This window comes from Protopterus annectens, chromosome 5.part0 (assembly GCF_019279795.1).
Source record: "Protopterus annectens isolate FY-2018-M chromosome 5.part0, PAN1.0, whole genome shotgun sequence".
Classification (NCBI taxonomy): domain Eukaryota; kingdom Metazoa; phylum Chordata; order Ceratodontiformes; family Protopteridae; genus Protopterus; species Protopterus annectens.
The window spans coordinates 969764010-969788210 of record NC_056735.1 but is presented as its reverse complement, the minus strand read 5'-3'; positions in this window follow the sequence as shown (position 1 = coordinate 969788210).

The following is a 24201-nucleotide window of genomic DNA, read 5'->3' as shown; positions in this document are numbered from 1 at the left end:
AAAGTAACAGTCCAACAGAAATGTCCTACAGTATCCATGAAAATATCAAATCATGACATAATACAGTCACTTTCTTTAAGGGATAACATTGTCACACTGCTGTGAGTAAAACATACTCAGTGTCAAAGTATGGTTCTGGTGCTATACAACAAGAGGATTACTACATTTAAAGCATGTAGACAGTTGCAAGCTGCTATAAATATTGCAGGTGGCATTTTGCATAATGTACATGTGTACTGAGAATGCACGGCAAGGCAGTACTATGCTCGCTATGTACAACTACCATGCAAGGCACCATGGGGTATATTTAGGGTGCTCATCTAGGCAGAACAAGGCACGCAAAAATGACTATTTGGCAGTGGTCTATAGAGTGTTATAGGCAGAAGAATGGCATGGTAGGCCACTTTTGATAACGCTACTTATACCCAATTGATCTACTCCACCCAGAAATTTAATGAATTAGATTTTGCCCATTACTTTTTGACTGTCCAACTATTTAACTGGTGCCCAGTCTTTGATTGTCTGCTGGCTATTATTATAGATGTTGAGTTCTTAGTAGTGTGATTTAGTTGTACTGTTGCCTAATAATTGGCTATATTTCTGCTACCACATAGGTTCATAGGTTGGTACTAGGCTATCGGCCCTAGGGCCTATACAAGCCTAGCCATAACAATTCCCTGGATATTTCCTCTCACAATATTTACTTCCCTGGACCCCTGTCTAGCAGGGCAACTGACATGATCCCCGGGGTGAATTTCCTATCTCCCATCCAATCAGCAAGGTTCCTTTTGAAGAGGGCCAAGGAGGCACTCTGCTTGACATGTATGGGCAGTCTATTCCAGAGTATGGGGAGTCTCTGGGTCAGGAGCCTATCCCTCCAGCATGTTTTGTTCATTGTAATGACAAGGTTTAGATCCCTGAAGCATGTGGTTCTGAGGGATTGGGGATTTCTTTAAGTGGAGCATGTCCAACAGCTCAGGGTTTGACATGGCCTTGTATGTTAAGCAGAGATCACCTCTGAGTAGACGATATGCCACAGAGTATAGCTGGAGTTTTTTTAGATGGTCAGCATATGGCTTCTGCTTTAGGCCTGTGATTCTTTTAGTGAAGTATTTCTGTGGCCTTTTCAGCTGTTGTAGATGTCTTGTGAGGTACATACCAAATGGGGCATTATACTCTATAATGGGTCTAATGAGGGATGAGTACAGTGGGACAATGACCTCCTTTTTTCTGGATGAAAAGCCCTTAGTGATGAGGTGTGCCACATAGAAGGATTTCCTGACTGTTGCGGAGATGTGGTTATCGAAAGTGAGACCACTGTCCACCTGTGTCCCTAAGTCTCTCATCACACTTTTGATGTTTAGTGTACTGCCACCTATGTGGTAATTCATGGGTACATGTTTTTTTCCAAAGGGGATAACTACACATTTCTTGGCATTATGCTTGAGCCCATGGCTCTGGCACCAGGCATCTGTTTCTGTAAGGCCCTTTTGTAGAATATCCACATCATTTGAGGATTCAATAATGTCTCCCAGTTTGCAGTCATCTGCGACCTTTGATAGCCAGAATCCCTTAGTGTTGGCCTGTACTTCAGAGAAGTAGATGCCAAAGCCAAACAAGAGTGGTCCCAGGACTGCATCCTGAGGTACTCCACTTGTCACTTGTCTGGAGCTGGATTTAGAGCCGGCTACTTTTATAGTCTGGGTTTTGTCAGTAAGCCAGTTGTCAACCCATCGAGTGATGTAGGGATTTATGCCCAGCTTAATAAGTTTATCTATGATTCCAGAGTGGGGGATGGTGTCAAAGGCCTTGGCGACGTCCAGATAGGCTGTGTGGACCGCCTTACTCTCATCCACAGCTCTGGAGACTGATTTGAAGAAGTCAATTAGATTCAGGAAACAAGATCATCCCTTCACAAACCCAAACTGGGTGGGGTCCAGTGTTTGAAGGTTGCCAATGTCTTTGTTTATAAGTTCCATGATAATGCGTTCCATGCTCTTGGAGATCAGGCTTGTCAGACTGATGGGAAGGTAGTTCCCGGGATCCAAGGTGGATCCCCCCCTTGTGGAGTGGGATAACTGTAGTTGTGTGCCACTCGGTGGGCCACTCAGTGGGCACGAAGCTGGAGATTTTTCTTCCTGCAGTCATACTATTTGTTAATAGTCATTATACAGATCTGTCAGGAATCAAACACTGTTAACATGACAACAGGAAGCAGTTCAATAACTGGTTACTGCCTTAATCATTTGCACTAACTACTAGGCAACTCTGGTGTACTGTATAACATTTTGTATATTGTAACAAGCTTCTCTACTGAGTGATTACTGTGTGTTGATCACAGGTTACCATTTGGCTTTTATATTACCTATACACCCCTCATAGAACTCATTTAATTTTGCTATGGACTCCCTTTCCATACCACACAATACTTTGCACTGAGTCTTGTGTTCCTCACAAACGTAACACATACTTCTGCTGTGGACTTCCTCTCCGCAACACAAAATACCTTACTTTTTAGACTGTGCCTGGCTGTACATATAAAAACTTGCATTTCCATTGTTAACAGTAGCTCACTTCTCTTTTGAGCCACAGCCTTTCCTAAACTCATAACCTTTAATGTCCTTTTCTCACTCCCCTCCAAGGCTTCACTTTGCTCCATAACTGCCTGGTTTAAGACACACTCATAACATAGTAAACTTTATATTTATAGGCACTGTACCAGGTAAATGCATAGGTTCTGACTCCACTGCCTTTATATTGTGAGTCCGTATGCCTTCCATGCAGTGTAATTTATTTTGATTCAAGGCTTTCTTTTACTCATTGTAATTTAGTTTCCATTTGTACCACAATTTTCTTGATTTAATAATCATGTTTAATAAGCTCAGATAGACTTTCTTTCAGGCCATCTATTTGCTTATGCACATTTGCCTCACCTCCTTCAAACAATTCTTTAAACAATATTTCTAACTTTTTTCTGATTTCCTTTCCAGCTGCTTAAGGTCAGACGTCAGTCAGTTCTGACTTTTTGAATATCAATCACCATACCTTCTGTGCTTCTCAATTTTCTTTTAAAGAATGCTTGTATTTATAGAACTTTTCAGTCACAATCCGGTTTAAAATATATTGGTCATACTATGGAACAAGTGTAAGTAACAAACCTTTGGAGTCAGGTATAATTTCTTACAGTATGGAAGACCAAGCTATACAGTTTTGATAGAGAAAATTATGTTAATTTTCAATTTATTTTGTCAATAAGGACGGTCTTTTGAATATTTTCTCAGAGTCAAAATCACCTGTTATGACACCATGAACGAATGAAATCACAATGCTTAACTATTTAAATTATTTTATAGACTATTGTATTTTCATACTAAATACAAAAATAGTAGTTTCTTACTTCAAAGAATTTTTAGTTATCAACTAGTTCTTGGAGGTGGAACACCTCACATTAAAATGAACATGGGATGATGTAGTAGTGAAACCATAATGTAAGTACAAAGCTGCTTCTCTAAAGAGGTAAGTTGCTTTTGCTTGCCCAAAATGCTTGGCGTTTATATGTAAATCATTGCCAATATGTACAACTGCATTGTTTTGTGGATGTGGTTATAGAAAAATCCTGAGTAAAACATAATATTCAATGTAATCTTCATTTTTAGCAAAAATCATTTTCAAGTTTAACATGAGGAGTGTAACAGGAAATGAAATTAATTGTAAAACAAAAAATGCTTCATAAATTTGCCTATACACTTTATTTTCTCAGTTTTTACAGCACCAATGCCCCCAGTGGCTGTTTTGTTAAAATGTTATATGTAAACTCCTATACCCCAGTATTTTCTCTGTTAAAGAGGTCAAGTCCCTTTTAAACCTTACTTGCTCCATTTTTCAGAATCATGTCTCTTGGACAAACCATGAACGAAAGGAGAGATAGTTTCAATACTCTTAAATTCTGCAGTACCAAAAACATTACCCAGAACTTCATTCTGCATTTCTGTAATGTCCCCTTTCAGCAAGGTTTTTAGTAACTCAGTCAGTTTGCAGTTCATGTAAAATTTTCTCCTTATCATTTTATAATCATTTAACAGCCACTTGGATTTCAAAGGTCCCTACGTTCATGGCTTATTGCCAGACTGCTGACTGGAAAGACCACCTGTAGCCTAGCTACCACAAATTGCACTATTTACACCCCCTTCTTAGGAGGAAGAGAGAGAGACAAACAGGAGTCTTGGGGTGAATTTATGGTTACCCATTCACTCATCTAGGCTGTGCTTGAAGAGGGTTAGGGAGCTATTTGGTTTAATATAAAGGAACAATGTGTTCCAAATAAAGTAAATTCTTTGACTGAGGTATCAATCCCATCAACAGGTTCTGTTGGTATTACAGTGGAGGTATACATATTTGAATGGGTGTTCATTGTGTTTCAGGTTTTGTGAGTATGTAGGAGATCACATAGGACTGGGTCATTTGAGACTGTGGAGGTAAGGCAGACGTGACCCCTTAGGAGTCTTTTTAAGAGTGAGAATAGAGCTAATGGTTTAAGGTGGTCTGGGTAACTCATGGAAATCATGCCTTTGATTTTTTTCATTTTAAGTGCTGAGATTTTTCAAGTTAGATTATGTTTTAACATATACATACCAAAGACAGCATTATACTTTATTACGGGGATGAATAAGAAATACAGAAGCATTATAACTTCCTTAAATTTTGAAGATATACCCTTAATGATCAACTTAGCTTGATAGAAGACAACAGTAGATATATTGTCGACAAAATAAAGTTTACTACCCACTAAAGTGCCCTGGCCCCTAATAGCTGTGTCAGTTTTGAGGGATATTACTGATGTGGTATGTACATACATACTTATATTTACCAAAGGACATGATACTACACTTTTTAGTAAATAAGTTTAGGCCATGGTCCTCCTACCATATCTTTGCATGTGTTTGGCCCTGTTGGAAGATTTGATCGTAGTCAGATTATAATATGAATCTTTTATAGTGCCATTTCTTTTCCTGGCACATCATGACAATATCACTGGGCCTACTTTTTGAATAATATGTTAATATGAGGAAGGGTATTAAGTCCATGTTTTTAGCTTTAATGCTGTAAAAGTGTGATAAAAAACAGCTCCTGTGGATACAGAGATAAAGCTCTGACTGCAGCCCAGGTGATCAAAGATCAGTTACCAGCTTGGGTGTTTGACAGAGCTGGCAAACCATCAGGGATTGATGGATATGCCCTTCCTTGAAAGGCAGGCGATCCATGGCTGTCAACTGTCACAATATTTCAGGGAATAGGCAGTGCTACCAGAGCCGGTTCTAGTGGCAGTCATTTAGCTACCAAGCTGCATCTTTGGTAGCTATTACTGCAATTGCATGTAAGCATGCACCCATCTTGTGAAGGGCATTATAACCCCCACAGTAATTCAGGTCACCCATTGCCCTTTCCAGGAGATGCAATAGGCCTGACAAATGTGTCCTCACTATTGGGATGTCAGCAAGGATGCAAACAACCATTGAGGCTACCTGTATGATGGCGTCCACTGATCAGCTCTCACTTTGTCTGGGTAATAGCTAGGATGGTGGGAACAAAAGGACATGCCTACTAGGGATAAGTCTGGGGTTAAGTAGGTACAGTGGGAAAAAGCATATAGAAAAGTAAGAAAATGAGAAAACAAAGAAAGTGTGGCAAGAAAATCAAATTAGCCCATAAACAGAAAAATATAACTGAGTAAAATCATATGTTTAAGTTAATTAGAAAACAATTAACAAATATGTTAAAAAACAGAGGTTATTCATAATCTCTATCTATATCATACACTATACTACTAGATGCTGTCAAACACAGAGATTTACTTGTTGATGCAATGTTTATTTAGTAAAGCTGCTCAAACCAACTGCAGCATCTTTTCTGTCTCCTGATTACAAGAAACCTTTTGAGTACTGAGCTATTAACAGTGATATAGATTCTGTTTGCCATGAACTTCTGATATTAAAGCTTTTTGACCAATTTATGTTTTTGATCTTTTTCTTCTAAATTATGTTTTTGGAGACATGATGTTATGGGTTTCTAGATCGTCTGCGTTTGCAGGAAACTTGAAAAGAGATGAAATGAAAGACGAAAATGGCAACTTTATGTACTTTGATTGCCTTGGACATAAAATTACAATCTTGGGAATAACACTGTGAAGTAGCTGGAGAGTTTTTCTGCCACAGATAATGAAAATTAAGACAATAAATTTTACAGTTTAATGAGAAGCCTTTTTCTATGTGACAGATAACCTAGAAATCTTACAGCTTATTAAAAATAATTTTAATCTTAAGCATAGTGATAGTTCAGACATACAAGTATGACACTTATATAAATAAAAATTATGTGAAGCAGCCAAAACTGTGACGCTGACATTCTGCAGAAGTCCCTTGTGAGCAGTGACATATTTAGGTACACATCAGCCCACAGAAATCAGAAGGTCCCAAGAATAACAGCAGCAACAAAATGGTCTCCGTAAGTACCACAACCTGTAGTGAGTATACCCAGGAACACATATATAACAGTGGCAAGTGAAACTCATGGTAGGCAGATGCTTATCATGTTGTATGTGTGTGATAAAAAACATGCAGCAGTAAAAAAATAATGTGCACACAGCAAGAAGATACAGAAGTCCAGCCTCATCAGATTACCCCACATACCACTGCCTCTATGAATGCCATCAAAGTAGAGAAGATAAGATAAAGGGCCATAAAGTACATTCAAAGGGCAGCCCAAGCTCTAAGTTCAAGGGGCTCTGAATATCACCAACCTAAGGTACTCAGTGTCCTAGGTTCACAGGATGGGAAAATCAGCCTCAACCATCATTCACCTTTAATGGTGGAAAAATATTAGTTATACAGTAACACATTCATCACACACCACAAAGAACACCAAGAGATGGATAGTAACATCCTTCTCACAGCCATTTCTGAAAGCTTGGAAGATGTATGCAGCTCACAGCTTATCCTAGCTGATGTGACATTTCCCACATGGTCAGCTCTGTATTCTGCACTCTGCACAGAAGTTGAGCTACAGCTTCCAGCAGACGAACAGTGCCCTGGTCTAATCTCTCATAACCCACAAGATGAAGGCAGAATATAAAATTAGGGGTACCCAGCTAAAGAAGATAGCAGCTGATGGGGGCTGTAGTGTAGTAACCAAATATCTGCTCACAGATTTCAGAAAGAAAATCATCCAACTCAGCAGGAGCAGTATTAAAATGGTACTGATTTATTTTATGCAAATCATTTGGCATCAGTCACTGAAGAATCATCTGGAGGCGAGCACCATACAGGATAGATGCTAGCTTCTTCCTACTCATGTATATTATGATTGTTCCTAGGATCATAGGATCATAGGAAGTTACTAAGCTATTGGCCCTGAAGCCCTTACAAGCCTAGCCAAGAATTTAGCCCATGTTCCAACAAGTCAGCACCATATACCACTGTCCAGCAGGGACACAGGTGGAATTCCAGGGATGTATTTTCTGTTCCCCATCCAGTTACCCAAGTTGCGCTTAAAAAGAGTTAATGAGGTACACTGCTTGACATGGAGATGGAGTCTGTTCCAAAAAAGGGGGATTCTCTGGACACAAATCTGTCCCGCCAACAAGTCCTATTAATGTCACAGACCAGGCTGAGGTCACACATGTGGGTTACTTGAGTGGAGCTTGACTTGCAGATATGCAGCAGTCCCATCAAGGTGGGTCTGAGATTGCTTTGTATGCCAGACAGAGGTAAATTCTGAGGAGTCTGTAGGAGACTTAGTAGAGGGACAGGGCCTTTAGCCTATCTGTGTAGGGTAAATGTTTGAAGCCCTGAATAATCCTGGTGAGGAACCTCTGTGGACTCTCCAGCTGCTGCATGTGCTTTGTGAGGTACATGCTGAAAGGGGCATTGTACTTAATAATGGGTCTTATAAGGGAAGAACACAGGGATGTTATGACCACATTTGTCTCTGGATGAGACACCCTTACTAATGATTTGGGCCATGTAGAAAGGTTCCCGTACAACAGAGGCAATATGGTGGTCAAAATTCAGTTTGCTATCAACCTGGGTGCCCAACTCCCTCACAACTGATTGCATGCTTAGGACCCTATTATCAATGTGATAATTTGTGGGGATGTCACTCTCACAAAGGGGGTAATGATGCATTTTTTTGGCATTCAGTTTGATGCCATGTTTCTGGCACCAGTCATTTGTTTGGGTGAGACCCTCTTGGGGATGTACACATTACAAGGGGAATTGATGACAGCACACAGATTACAGTCATCTGCAAACCTGGTCAGCCATAGCCCACTGGTTTTGGCCTGCACCTCAGAAAAGTATATCCCAAACAGCAGAGGCCCCAAGACCGATCACTGGGGTATACCGCTTGTTATGGATCTACTTCTCGAAGTGGCTTCCCCTTTTTTGACTAGGTGGGTTCTATCAGTGATCCAGTTTGCTACCCATCTGATACCATACGGATTGATGCCTAGTTGAAATAGTTTATCTATTACACCTGAGTGGGGAATAATATTGAAGGCTTTGGCCAGGTCAAGGTAGGTGGTGTGTACTGTCTTCTCCTCGTCCATGGCCTTGGTGACTGTCTCAAAGAAGTTGATCAAATTTAACAGGCATGACCTCCCTTTGACGACACCACACTGTGTGGGATCGAGTGTCTGGAGGTTGCCAATGTCTTTGTTAATGAGGTCCTTTCTAGCCTTTCTGTCTACGTAAGACATAGTCATGCATTAAAATAAACAGAAAAATGGCAACCAAATAAAATTGAAAATTCTTTTATACACTCTCAGGCAGTAAGTACTTTCATCTGAAAGCTTTATTTTTCTGTTCTGTAGTCCACATAGTCATACATTGCTTGATATCACTTCACTCTTGCTTGTTACTGCACACAAGGTGGTCATCTTTGCAGACCAGCATTATATCTGGGACATGGAAATATAGCCCATGCACAAGGGAGATGAAGCAATTTCCATCAATAAACTCACCTCCCAGGATATGTTATGCACAAAAAGCAGGTCAACACATGACAGTACTAGTTCAGAGATCTGCTGGGATATTCTGTGGTTGCCCTGTTTGGGCTGTTGAAGATCATAAAGAGGAAGTAGAACTCACACGCAGGGGAAAGTACTCCCCTGATGACATCACAAATATGAGATGCAGTAGCAAGGGAGTACTGCCTAAGTCAAGTCCTCACACACAGGGGACAGTACTTATCAACTGATTTCCCATGGGTTATAACATTCCCTGTGACCCTGTATGCACCAAACACCTGGTCACACACAAACTTTATGCCTTAATAAAATATTTCTGCTAACATAACAGCACACAAACATGAAAAATTAGCTGAGTGTGGACATTTCTCATGAATAATACTGGTGACCATGAAAATGTCTTTCCACAGTGCCTGCTATTTCTAATACATCCAGCTCCTGGAAACCTGCTGCTATGTACCAGCCCCTGGAATACTGTAACTCATCTCATTTTTTGTGTTTTGTCTCACTGACCTTCAGGCCCCAATCATCCTGCACAACAACAGTTGTGCTACCTCCAGTCCTGACTCAACCAAGAAGTCTGCTATTCGAAACCAACAGTAGCAATACATATGCAAGATAAATAAAAGCACAAAATGAATACACGGTGCAAGTGTCTTGGGATACAGTACACAGCATCTGGGTGAGAGCCATAAAAACACCATGCATGTACAGTACTTGTAACAGAATAAGATCTTGTAGACATAAGAGAAAGAAATGTTTTATGAATGTATGTATTAAAGAGCTGAAATGAAATACTGCTCAGATAACATTTATGCTCAGAAGAACACAAAGAATGCAGAGCAGATATTTCTTTTAGATACTGTCTTTAGCCTAAAATGTAAAAAAGTGAACAAGTTTGTGGTACAAATAATGCTAGAAAAAACGGTGTGAACTTGAAGCTTATGATGGCAGGAATGATTTTAATGAGTGAAATAAAATTTAAACAGATGATACATTTTTGCAATCAACAATATCATAATGAAAGTTCATACATGAGAATTTATACAAAAGACATGCACTTCTCATAGGAAAGTAATTTACATGGATGAAGAAAAAATACTATTTTGTATAACAGAGTATTTTGCTCTTATCTACTAGGGAGAAGATGGCCAACAGAAATAAAGATACACTGAGAAAAAATGCAGCACACAGACTGTGAAAATGAGACTTTAGAAAAAGTGTTTTTAAATATGGCTGTGCTAAAAAAAGAATTGTGTATGGGAAAATGGACCATGGCTCCAATTCATGTTACAACTGATACTAAATATGTTCTAAAGGCTTAGATCTGTTTGTAATACAGTGTGTGGCAAAGCAGAAGAAGAAGAAATAGACAGCTGAAAAAGAAATCCATAAATTCTGAGAAATACTCACAATTAGCTGCTCTTGTTGTTTCTATAAATAAAAACCTGATATGGCTTTTAAGCTTTGTGATACTTATAAGTTAATACTTAACCAAGTAGTTTTTTTAGACTAGGACATCGTTCTTTACATGTAATATATGGATTCACTTTCTAATCCCGAAATCCTGAAATATCGAATTTCAGATTTTCGAGATCATAAAGCAAAAACCCGACAATCCAGAAACCCCAGAAGCACAAATTTTAAAATTGCGAACACTACACTAATCATACACCACACACACACATACACACAGCTTCCCCAACACACAAACCTACACTACATACAAGCAGTGTGTGCACCCCTCACAACCACCCTACTTAAATATACTAACTCCACAGTCGCACTACACAGACAAAGACACAAAAACACCACCATACAAGCTACATTCCCCTCGCACACACAGTTCACAGTAGCCAAACACACTGACACACACTAAAGCCCCTAACCAAAACCCTTAAACATAAATACTTACCTGAACTTCCAGCTATCCCTTCACACACCGCAACAGCAGAAGCGCTACTTCAACATCTCCGTACTTTGGGATTTTGAAATTCGCGCTTCTGGGGTTTCGAACCTTTGAGCTTTCGGCTTTATAATCTCGGGATTCTGAAATTCGGTATTTCAGACTTTTGGGATTATGAAGTGTTCCCAATATGTTTTAGTATCCTTGATAGTGGTGATACTAGCCATGTTTATTAATAACTGGAATTTTGCATGAGCAGCATGTGAAATAGCTGAGTGCAAATAAAGGAATGGTTACATTTAATTGCATACCTTTTAAAGGGCCCTGATATACTTCAGAGGACAACAGAAGCAGGTTACAAGGTATGCCACATTGCCATAGTTTCTAAGGTTACAACACAAGAACGACTATAGAACTTAAAAGTGTACAGCAGACTAAACATGCAGGTTTACATCTCAACAGTTTTTGTCCACAGAAATATAATACTTTGTATAAGCAGTAGATGTATATGATTTACATCATGTAGAGTCTAAAGTAAAAGCCATCACAAGAACTCATCTCTAACTCACGTCAGTGAATTGATTATAGTTTCGAGTAAAATACCAAGTAACCTTGTTAAGAATATGCATCATTTGTTAGGTAAAGACATCCCACAAAAATGGGAAAAACTGCAAAAAACTATAAAAGGTACAAAAAATATCAAAAAATTGATACGTTTGCTATAATCTTTAAGAGCCTGAACATTAGTAACTGTCAGAGAGCTTATGCTTTCCTATGATAATTCTACCTATGCTGCAGGACCCATGCTTTCATACAGAGGGCTTAAATGAAATGAGAAATCTTTTGTGTCTCATAAACAAAAAAATAATAATAAATAAATACAACCAGCTCAAATTACCAGGGAAAGTATGCAAACATTTGATGTATAGCTTCCAAACAGCTTTACAAATAACTTTCTATCAAACAATTAAAATGCCCATCAATTAATATATAGTCCCATCAAATCACATGATATTCAAACCCAATACTTTTGGTTACATAATTAAAACATAAATATAAGGTCTTTAAGCACACATTATATCTAAAAAAATAAATTAATGTGTAACTTCTAATAAGACATGTTTAGTGTTTATTTCATATTCCTCAGTTTCAAAACTGGTTAAAACTAATCATACCATTCAAACCTGGAAGGGTATCTGCTCTAAGCATACTTATCCAGTGATACTCAGCATTTCCTTTCTACTACAGAAATCCCCACCCCTCATTTCAAAAATAGTTTGTAACACCATGAATTTGAAGGTATGTGAAATTTTATATAAGTCACTGTTGTGATTTGTCTTCCAGTATCAGAGGCAATATTACATATGCACTCTTTTTAGCTTGTGATTGGATTTAACTATATAAAACTCTGTACAGCAATCACACTGTGGTAAACTGACAATATTCTTAGAATCATAATCAACATATGTCTTAAAGAATAGCTAATATTGGTCAATGGCTGTCTGAAACAATGGTCCTTTAAAATACAGTTACAAAAAAATTGCATTTATTACATGAAAAAGTGTATATTGTATGACTTAATCTGTTCTGAATGGTTTTATTTTGTTCTTGATAACTAAAAGCTACTTCAAATTGTGTTCTTTTATAACCAAAAATTGGCTGATTAGAAATCATATATTTGAACGGTGTTAGCACATACGGAATGTTTTTGAATAATCCCTCTTGTATAATATGTATGTGTATTGTAAGTAAGCAATTTCATGGGTTGAATATAATCAATGAAGGTGGGTCTGGCTTTATACCATACACTATGTTAGTACTGTAGTCTTTTCCTCAAGTAAAGGTCCTTCATTATAAAGCCTCTTACTTGAAAACCATTGACCAAACCATCTAATTGCTGTTCTAGTATATTATCATCTGCATTTAATAGGGCTAAACATAGCATTTGACCCCCTAGTTCTGTGAAGATATGTGTTCGTTCTTACATCTTTTGTATATATCTTGGTGTTAATCACACTATTCTCACATTTTTCTAATGTATATCTAGAAAAGTGATCTCCATATGTGACCATGACACCCATAGTCTACAATCTCAGCAACATTTCTTGTGTTATTATCTCATATGATAAAATATCGTATTCAAACCTCATAAAACAATAAGTAGGTCAAAATATATATTATCACTGGTAAGCACAAACTTCTTCTCCCAAGTGGCCAATACCAAATTTGCATAAGTATTGGCCATGTGTGCATCTATAGCTATTCTTCAAAAATCACTCAGAAGTCACTAAAGTCGTTAAAATTTAATCAGAAGCTTTCGGGCTATCTACCCTTCATCAGCATATAAAACTATTGAATTCATCACATTTAAATAGAGGTACAAATAAAGTCACATGATCAAGCCAGCCATACAAATTACACATATACTTTAACATCAATTAAACCATAAATTTCAACATATTCAAATCATATATTACTTATAACAGCTTACTAATAACTATATAGAATATAGAATAACATGAACAATAATGTTAAAATGTTACAATACTAAAATCCTAAAAAGTTCCGGTGTAGATATAATAATTCATCATATATTTTCTCTCTGCCTTTTTATCAATATGGGTTTCAGACTAACAGTACTATTCAAGCCTGGTGGTGTATCAGCTTGTAGCTTAACTATCCATTTGTATACAAACCATTATTCTGTTTGTATAAGCACATCATGGAGTTTCATACACATACATTTAAGTTTAGGTGTATAAATGTGTTGAATATAGGGTTAAGAGGGGGTGATGTAAATAACATTTTAGAATTAAGAGAATACGAATGGATAGTTAAGCTACAAGCGGATACACCACCAGGCTTGAATAGTACTGTTAGTCTGAAACTCATATTGATAAAAAGGCAGAGAGAAAATATATGATGAATTATTATATCTACACCGGAACTTTTTAGGATTTTAGTATTGTAACATTTTAACATTATTTTTCATGTTATTCTATATTCTATATAGTTATTAGTAAGCTGTTATAAGTAATATATGATTTGAATATGTTGAAATTTATGGTTTAATTGATGTTAAAGTATATGCGTAATTTGTATGGCTGGCTTGATCATGTGACTTTATTTGTACCTCTATTTAAATGTGATGAATTCAATAGTTTTATATGCTGATGAAGGGTGGATAGCCCGAAAGCTTCTGATTAAATTTTAATGACTTTACTGACTTCTGAGTGATTTTTGAAGAACCCTGGAACCAGTCAAGAGTTTTTATTTTGTCATCTATAGCTATTCCCCAGTTCTGCAAAACATATACATCTCTTCATTTATGTGCATTTTATGTAACATATTGTTATGAGACAAGATCAGCTTATTAAAATGTATATTAATTTCAGTTTCATTAATGATGCTATAATATGATTGTTAAAAAGCAAATATGATTTGTATGCAGGGCTATGGAAATACAGCTTCATAAGCTAGAGTATTGCTGTGTGTTAACTGCATTCTTTTAAAATGTAATAAGGAAAAAGTACGTGCTGCATGAAGTTGAGGCATGTTAGTTGCTACAAAAAGAAATTTGTTAGCTTGACTCCTCCAGGCTAGGAGTGGGTTGTTGCTAGAGAAGGTTTGAAACATCCAAGGTCAGAAACAAGACCCCTTGGAAGCAGGTGGATCATGTATAGAAAGGTGTTCACGTGAAGTCCGAGGCGAAAATCACAAGGGATGAGGACATTTGTAAAGTTTTCTATTAGAGTAATTGAAACGTAATAAAACTGCATGACCAGTTTTGATAAGAAAATGTATAAAAGATATAGTTTGTCTCTCTTCAGAGAGATCCATTTAACAATTGCTATGAAGACTGTCTCCCAGCGCTGTAAGAATAAAATTTCTGTTTGCACATCCTGAAGTGTTGTTCCTAACTGAGGGCATATAAAGTAAATTCTTAATGTTATTTATTTATGGCTATAACAATTAGGTGCCGTTCTCTGGATCTGAACTTTGGAATTGCTGCAGGGCATTTCTAGAATAGGGGCCATCACAGAATTTCTGTGAATTCCACACTGCTTTGTATGGAATAGTTGGAGACTCAGATGTGCAGCTATTCAGGGTGTGAAAACATACTAACCTTGGCAGGGAAATTGTTTTGTAAGGGAAAAGGCTTGTTTTTTGTTTTTTTTCCCCAGGATTGAAAGGTAAGAAGTATGAGAGATGTTTTATTTTGTCAATGTATGACTGCATGAGAGAAAGAAAAGAAAAAGTTGTTAAAGATAAAGTTAAAACAAGTTCATGAGCCCACTGCATGATTGGGACATAGACTATATACTGTTAAAACAAGTTTATGAGCCAACAGCATGATTGAGTCATAGACTATATTATGTTAAAACAAGTTTATGAGCCCACCGCATGATTGGGACATAGACTATATACTGTTAAAACAAGTTTATGAGCCAACCGCATGATTGGGTCATTGACTATATAATGTTAAAACAAGTTCATGAGCCCACCGCATGATTGGGATGTAGATTATATGCTGTTAAAACAAGTTCATGAGCCCACAGCATGATTGGAACGTAGACTATATATTGTTAAAACAAATTCATGAGCCTACCGCATGAAAGGACGTAGAGGTATGCGTTGTTAAAATGAATTCATGAGCTTAAAGCATTCTGGGACTTAAAAGTGTGATTGCATGGAAGTACCCTTAGAGGGTCCGAAAAAGTGGACAGTTCTGGACACAGTCCCATTATCTCAACTGCTGCTCCGGGATGAAAACAAGGGGGTGCTGTGGAAAAAGGCTGATCAAAACCTCTCCTCTGTAGCTGCACGCCGACAGACTTCCTACCCTTCCCTCCCAGTATGGTGTGTGAATTACTGCAGTTATTTTCTGTCTTCGGAACTGCCAGGATCCAGGATTTGCAAGGTAAGCCTAACATTTTTATTATTACTTATTTATAAAATAAGAAAAATGGGAGCAAAGATAAGCAAGCAAGATCAAATCCCTGAAAAGGGAACACCTGCATATTTTATGTATTTTAACTGTGGGAAGGAAAGTTTTAAATATTTGCATGACTGGTTTCAGCTTACTAAGAACTGTGCTGGTGGGGTATTTCTATTAAATGGAACTTATGATAAGACTAAATTGCTGACACTGAAAGGTGTTTTGGAAGAAAAGAAAAGCAAAGTAAGTGGGGAACAAATGACAGCATTTTATTCTTGGTACAGTAAAGCACTTAAAAGGGAAAAGGAGTCAGCATTAAGAAGGTTGCAGAATGTTAATAAGAAATTGTTGCAACAAGTAAAAGAGGTTAAAAAGGAAGTACAGACCAGTAAAAAGGGATCCCTTTATCCTGTCTTAGCAGGTTCGGAACAAACTGAGGATGGCCAAAAAGCAGAAACTTCTGAAGAGGATGACAATCCTCCAGTAGCTACTGCATCCCCGTACGCGCCAGTACAGGTATCTCCTGTACAAGACTCTGCTGTTTCCCAGACCTCTACTTTTCAGTCCACTATCCACTGGACACCCATTTTGCATGATACTGATACATGTCAGACTGGTTACCCTGTTCAATCTTCATCTTCTGAACAGACATCTGCAGTAGAGGAGGGTTATTCTTCCTATGAACCAAAAATAGGGTGTTTGGCACAAGTAAAACCACAAAAGAAGAAGGATGCCAAAACTGCTGGAGCCACGAATGTCAGCAACAATTTTTTATTAATAAATCTACCAACAACACCGCTAAAAACACATAAACGCCTTGTACCAGAATTGCATTTTCGTCTAAACAAATCGACTTCTTCAGATACCCTTCACTAAAACTAATCAACCTTATACATATGTTTGAAATTCCTTATCCAATCAAAACAACTTCTGAATTAGGAATTAATTAATGTGCTTTTTGTCCATGTATCAAAACTACTTCATTCCTAACCAACCTTCCACAAATTCTAAAACCTTTTTCAAGGAATACGTAAACATTGTAACAACATCTTAAACCAATTAATATTATTAAATGTAAGAATTGTATGCATAATTACAAAAATAATCCGTGTTTATTGTTTATAAAATACTTTAAAAATCATTTTAAAAGAAATAGTTTATATAAATATAGCCTGCCATCTGCTGGTTAAAATGGGCAAATGCATCTAAAACATCATATTATTCCTGCTTTCAGTTTTAAAAGTCGCATAATTGAAATAAAATCATTAAGACCAGGGAAATTAGTTGCATCAAATGAAATCTGCCACCATAATTCCCTGAATTCCAATTTTTCCTCCCATAGTCCACCCCTTACATCCTTTTTAACCTGTTCTAAAACCATGAAATGGAATTTAGCATCTGGACAAACCACGGTGTGTTTATACAAAGCATTAGTCTCTTTTTTTGTAGCTATTTCGTATTTATGTTCATATATCCTCCTTTTTAGGACTCTCTCAGTTTTTCCCACATAAAAAGCACTACATTCTGAACATAAACTTAGGTATACCACACCTTTGGTTTCACAATTATAATAGTCTACACTTATGATCCATTTCTGTCTGCTTTCTAAAAAAACTTTTTCTTTTTCAACTATATTACTACAATACCCACAGTGTCCACATTTAAAGGTACCCTTCCTGACTTTATTGGTTCTTTGGGGGCCTTTGTTTTCCAACATATTTTTAAATGATAGTGAATTTTTATATACTACTTTAATGTTTTTACTTATTTTTTTCTGATCTAAATCAGTAAAATTAATAAATTTAGACCATTCTCTTTCAACAACATTCCTTGTAAATTTGTTGTTGAAAGCATTATATTCAAGAATCAAGACGTGTCTGTAATCAGTCTCTTTAATGGTGGGGGTATTACTAATGGATGCATTTTCTCCACAAAAAGTTTTATTTAAATTCATATTACCAAGAATAGGTTTGAATCTACCTTCTCTCCCTTTGAGAACTTCATCTTGTATTCTCCTGATAAAATCTTGTGGGTAGCCTCTTTCCAAAAACATTTTATTTAATAAATTACACTCTTCAATAAAATCAACTTCTGACGTGGTCATTCGGCTACCCCGGACATATTGCCCCTTCACTATGTTCTTTTTACAACAAATAAGTGTGGGCAATTTGATAATGTAGGAAGGAATTACAAAAAGTGGGTTTCCTATATATTTTAGATTCAACCCTATCTTTTCTCTTATAAATTTCCACATCTAAAAATGTAAGTTTCTCAGTGGATACATGAAAGGTAAATTTTAAAAACTGAGTTGTTCCTTCCAAATATATTTTAAATTCTTCCAATTGTTTAGCACCCCCTGACCATAAAATAACTATATCATCCAAAAATCTTTGATATAGTTTCCAACAGGAACAAAATCTAGAATCTAAAATGTAAAGCTCCTCCCACTTAACCAACACCAGGTTCGCATAGGTGGGGGCACAAGCAGCCCCATAGCGACACCCTTGGTCTGTTTGTAAAATTCACCACAAAAATTCAAAAAGTTGTTTTTAAGAACCAAATCCATTAATGCCCCACATACAATTTTTTCATTGTGGGTTAGGGTATCTTCCTGAAATACAACATTTTCGAACATTTCCATTCCTTCTGTATGTGGAATACTTGAAAATAAATCCACAATGTCTATAGTCACAAATATCAGATTGTCACATAAAACATCATTGTTAAGTGTATCAAGAAGGTCCCATGAGTTTTTTAAGATTGTTTCCTTATTAATCCACACATTTTTCAATTTATTATCTATAAACTTAGCCAGAGTGTGTGTTTTAGAACCACTAGCAGAGACAATAGGCCTTAATGGGGGATCAACTTCATTTTTATGGATCTTCGGAATTCCGAAGATAGAAGGAACCCTGGGCTTATCAACTTTTAAAAAATCAAAGTTTTTTTTGTCAAATAAACCTTCAAAAAACATGTCTTTCAAACAAATATCTATTTTGTTATAAGCAATGTTGATTTCATTAATAGACACGTTGGTATAACCTTCATCATTAAATAATATTTCATTCATTTTTCCTTCGTATAATATATTATCCATAATGACTATTCCGCCCCCTTTATCAGGTTTCATTATTCTAATCTTGTAACTGTCTCTCAAAGTTTGTAGAATATTCATTTCCTTCCTGGTTAGATTTGGCTGAAATCCAAACTTACCATATCTATTTCTTAATTCTTTTTCCATGTTTTTTTCCAGGTTAATCAATTGTGGATGAAGCGGTGGATTAAATGTACCCCTTCTCTTGAATTCTTGATTCCCTGTATCCACCTCAGGAGTTAACAATAAATTTAAATTAATTTTTCTAAAAAAATAATTTTATATCTAGTATTGACTGAGTCAGATCTCCCTTTTTATAGGGTATGTATTTAAATCCCTTTGCAAGCAGGCTAAAATGTTCTTTTTCTATAGTAATGTCACTAAAATTATAAATACTAAAATCATTAAAGGTGTGCTTAACACCATTCACCAAAATATCGTTGCTAGCTAAATTTTCACTGGGTGGGGGCTGTAATGGTGTAGTCACCATATTTATTATTTCCCCCTCCCCCTTCTCCCCCCTGTCCATGAAAAATTTCTTTCTTGGCATTAATCTCTCCGATCTACGAAGAGGGGGATATTCTTCATAATTAAAACCTTCTTCTTGTAACTGATTAACATCATCAGGATTTCCCTGTATATCTTTAGCCATGTTATTTACATAAAGATTTTTTAAGAAAACAGGAGTCCGGGGTTTGGGGTATACTATACCTTTTTTATATTCTTCTGTATCCTGTTCTAACTTTTTAAATTTTCTTTGAATAGTTTCTCTACATTTTTCGTCAATTTCTCCCCTAATTTTGAAATATTTACCCTACTCTTCTTTTATTCTAAAAATCAGGTCTTCCCTTATACATTGGTCTAATTCAGTTATTTCTTTCTGTAAGGCAACCTGTGTCCTACTGTTTTCCTTTATTATATGTCTCAACATATCTAGGCCACAATTATTAAACAATTCTATTAGTTCCTTATGAAAAACTGATCCTTCGAGTACATTGTTAGGGTATTTGAAAAGCCTCAGTCCCTTTGGGACAATTCCCCTGCTAATACACTCATCAAGATATTCATTTTCAATTTCTAATGTCCTAAATTTTATTCTTCCTATCCTTTTCAGATAGCTTCTACTTCCCCAATAGGGGCATTAGTATTTGACACTCCTGTATTTCACCATACATGCTCACATGACAGGGTACAACAGGAGATTACAACCTCTGGAGGGGATCTTTTGGCACCTATCAGGGAAATTTTAGGGGCTAACAATAGGGAACTTGTTCATTATCCTTGGACCCCTGCTTATTTGCATACTATGTCAAAAAGTTTCCAAATATTAGATAAGATCCATTCAAATTCAAGGAAGAATTAAAAACTATAATAGAATGGTACAGTCGTATTTTGACAGATTTAAATCAACTGCTGAGGGTAGTTACTTCAGATGAAATAAGAAAGCAGTTGTTGGAAAAGGCTGAGATAACAGATTTCACTCTCACAGGGAATGCATTAACAGATAAACAGATTTGTTAAACAAGATGATGGATGTGTTTCAAGTTAGGACTGATTGGTCTAAAATACAGGCATGTAAACAAAATAAAGGGGAAGCCCCTGCAGATCTGCCTCTTTGCTACCTTACCTGATAAGGGCATATCATCTACTGCCCCATACATGTAAGACAGCTTTATTTAATCAAATTACCCAAAGTTGGTATGCCCCTCATGTCTCCTGTTTGATACTTCAGTATGTGCAAAACTGTAGAATATGTTTGGGGTATAATATAAGCAAACATGCCAACAGCAAATCTGCATGTTTACCTCCACCCTGTGGACCTTTTGTTAACATACAGCTGGATTTCATTTTATTTTGGAGGTGGTATGTATGTTCTCAGCATAGGTGGAAGCTTACCCATGTCACAAAGCGGATGCAGTCACAGTTATTATAAAACTGTTATCTGAATTTATACTGAGATTCGGTATACCAAGCATTGTCAACAGTGACCAGGGAGCACATTTTAATAATGCATTGCTTAAAGAATTATGTAAAGCTTTTAATACTAAGTTGAGTCTTCACCATTCCAGTCATCGCCAGTCATCTGGATTAGTGGAAAGGGTAAACAGGACCCTTAAAAATAAAATTTCAAAGATTTGTGCTGAAACCCATTTAAAGTGCCCTGAAGTCCTCTCCTTAGCATTAATGAGTATGAGGGTCTCACTGAATGCCACCAGGAAGTTGAGTCTGTATGAAATATTAATGGGGAGACCCATGGCCCTTCCAGCTACCCCTCCAGTGGGAAACGCCAATTTAAATTTGACAGATGATGCAAAGGTTTCTTACTGCAGGAAACTCCTTAATATTTTGCAGTAATATCACTGAACAGCAAGAGCAGTGTTACCAAAGCCTCCTGACCAGCCCTGTCATCAACTACAACCAGGTGATTGGATTTGCATGAAACTTTTCCAGAGGAAAAACAACTTCAGTCCGAGATGGAAGGGCCCTTTTCAGGTCCTGCTAACCACCTTGCCTGCAGATCACTGTGCAGGACTACCAATGTGGATTCATTTGTTTCTTTGCAAGAAGACCTGTCGTGTGCGGACCCCAGACGGATCATCGCAACCAACAGAGGGAGATCAAAGTGTGATAAATAAATCATCTGCCCAGTGAGAAGGTCAACGTCAGTAGCAGACCATGATGAATCCAGTGACAACAGGTACTTTTGCTTTGTTTTTGCTGCTGTTTCCTTGTAAACTGGTCAAGAGAAAACAGTTTCTTGCTGATCCTTTGGCAATATGCCAAAAATCTAAACAAAACAAACTGCTGGATATGTTCACATATACCTCATCATTCTAAGGCAGAGATTCCTATGATTCCCATCACTGCATCACAGGTGTCATTTGAAAAGGACCTTAATGACATCAGCTTAACCTGGCATAATGTGACTGATTTTTCAAAGGTTGTGTCTCTTCAATTTTCAACCGCACATCATGGAGACACATGTTATACCAAAAATGGGACTGTACCAGTAGGAAAAATCAAATGCAATGACACCAGGCATGAAAGTGTGTTAAGACTCTTTAAAAAACTATGACTGGGGTCATGGCATGGGCATGATAAGTGACCGTTACTACATCTGTGGTGATCGTGCCTAACCCTGGTTGCCTACAAACTGGTCTGGATGTTGTTTTGTAGGCTATATTGCTCCTGCTATTCAACACTTCAGACACCCACACCAGCAGGTTGACTGAGAAATAAGCGAGCAATCCACTGGGCAAAGCAAGTGTTTTCAATTTTTAATCCTGGGTATGGAGTGCAAAGGACAATGCTTGAAATCACCATGCTTGCTGAAATTCTACAGGAGGTGGCCAACGAAACTTCATATCACATCACATCAGGATGGCAAATTGAGAAATGACTGAAATGTGAACTGTGGTGTTGCAAACTCAAATGGCACTTGATATAATGATTGCTGCAAAAGGGGGATCATGTGCCCTCATAGGGAGTCGTTGTTGTTCATATATCAGTGACTATCATGATGAACAGGAAAAACTGGCAAATTTCATGGAACAAAGGGCCAAAGATTTGGACAGCACATCAAAACAATGGACACTTTTTGGATGGTTGGGCAGTATTTTTAGTAACCTGGGAACTAGCATAATCCAGGGTATTGTCACTGTACTTTGTATTATATTTGTGATCCTTTTGATATTTTCTATTCTAAAGGCTGTGATTACAAGATGTTTAACCTTATCTGCACATGAAATGCCACAGCATGCACCAATCAACGACAATTCTATTATAACAGAAGATGAGCATTACAACGCAGAGGCGTACTTTATCAAGTTAAGAAAAATAAAAATATAATTACATGCATGGTATGACACTGATAGTGTCAAAGGGAGGAAACTGTTATGGGACAAGATCAGCTTATTAAAATGTATATTAATTTCAGTTTATTAATGATGCTATAATATGATTGTTAAAAAGCAAATATAATTTGTATGCAGGGCTGGGAAAAATACAGCTTCATAAGCTAGAATACTGCTGTGTGTTAACTGCATTCTTTTAAAATGTAATAAGGAAAAAGTACGTGTTGCATGAAGTCGAGGCATGTTAATTACTACAAAAACGAATTTGTTAGCCTGACTCCTCCAGGCTAGGAGTACGTTGTTGCTAGGGAAGGTTTGAAACATCCAAAGTCAGAAACAAGACCCCTTGGAAGCAGGTGGATTATGTATAGAAAGGTGTTCACATGAAGTCCAAGGCGAAAATCATGAGGGGATGAGGACATCTGAAAAGTTTTCTATTAGAAAGAGTAATTGAAATGTAATAAAATTGCATGACCAGTGTAGATAAGTAAAATGTATAAAAGATATAGTTTGTCTCTCTTCAGAGAGACTGATTTATAAACGACTATGAAAATTGTCTCCCAGCACTGTAAGAATAAAATTTCTGTTTGCACATCCTGAAGTGTTCATGACTGCAGGCATAAAAGGTAAATTCTTAATGTTATTTATTTATGGCTATAACAATATGCTGACTCCTGTTAAAATGTATTCAGAAATTAAAAAGGAAGGATTAGTCACAGTTTCTGGAACACAAATACATTTCATAAATAGTTCTACAATAATTTATTTTTCCTATAGTACAAATAAATCACATGCTACTGATTAATTTGTTTAATAAAGGAAACCTATTCTACATATGAGATGACCCATGGAATAGCAATGGGCAGTGCTATAGTGGGCATGTGAGTACGGAGGTGTTTGCAGACCAGGAAAAATATTTTACCTGTTTGAAGCACTGAGTGGAACACTTGCTCAGAAAAGCTTGCAAACATGGGCATACCTAATCTGATAGTGATATTAGATGTCAGACAATGCAAAACTGTATACTACTATTTTACTTCTGGTAATAATAATAATAATAATAATAATAATAACAGCAATGGGCTGGGAAAGTTGTAATACTAAGTCCATCAAGAACCTTAAGTGTCAGAGGTAGATGTGTACCACAGGAATCTAGAGTGTATAACAAGGATCTTGAGTCAGCTTTCATCTCAAAGGTAAGTCTATAACATCCCAGAATATCTACAATTAAAACGTTTATTTATATCATATTTCTGGTGAACTGACATGGATCAGGATATAGAAAAGGAAATAAAGAAGTGTGCTGAATGCCAAGCAAGCAACTAATCACTACCAAATATACTTTACAACAAAGTGAATAGCCTGAGTGGTCATGGTATAGACTGT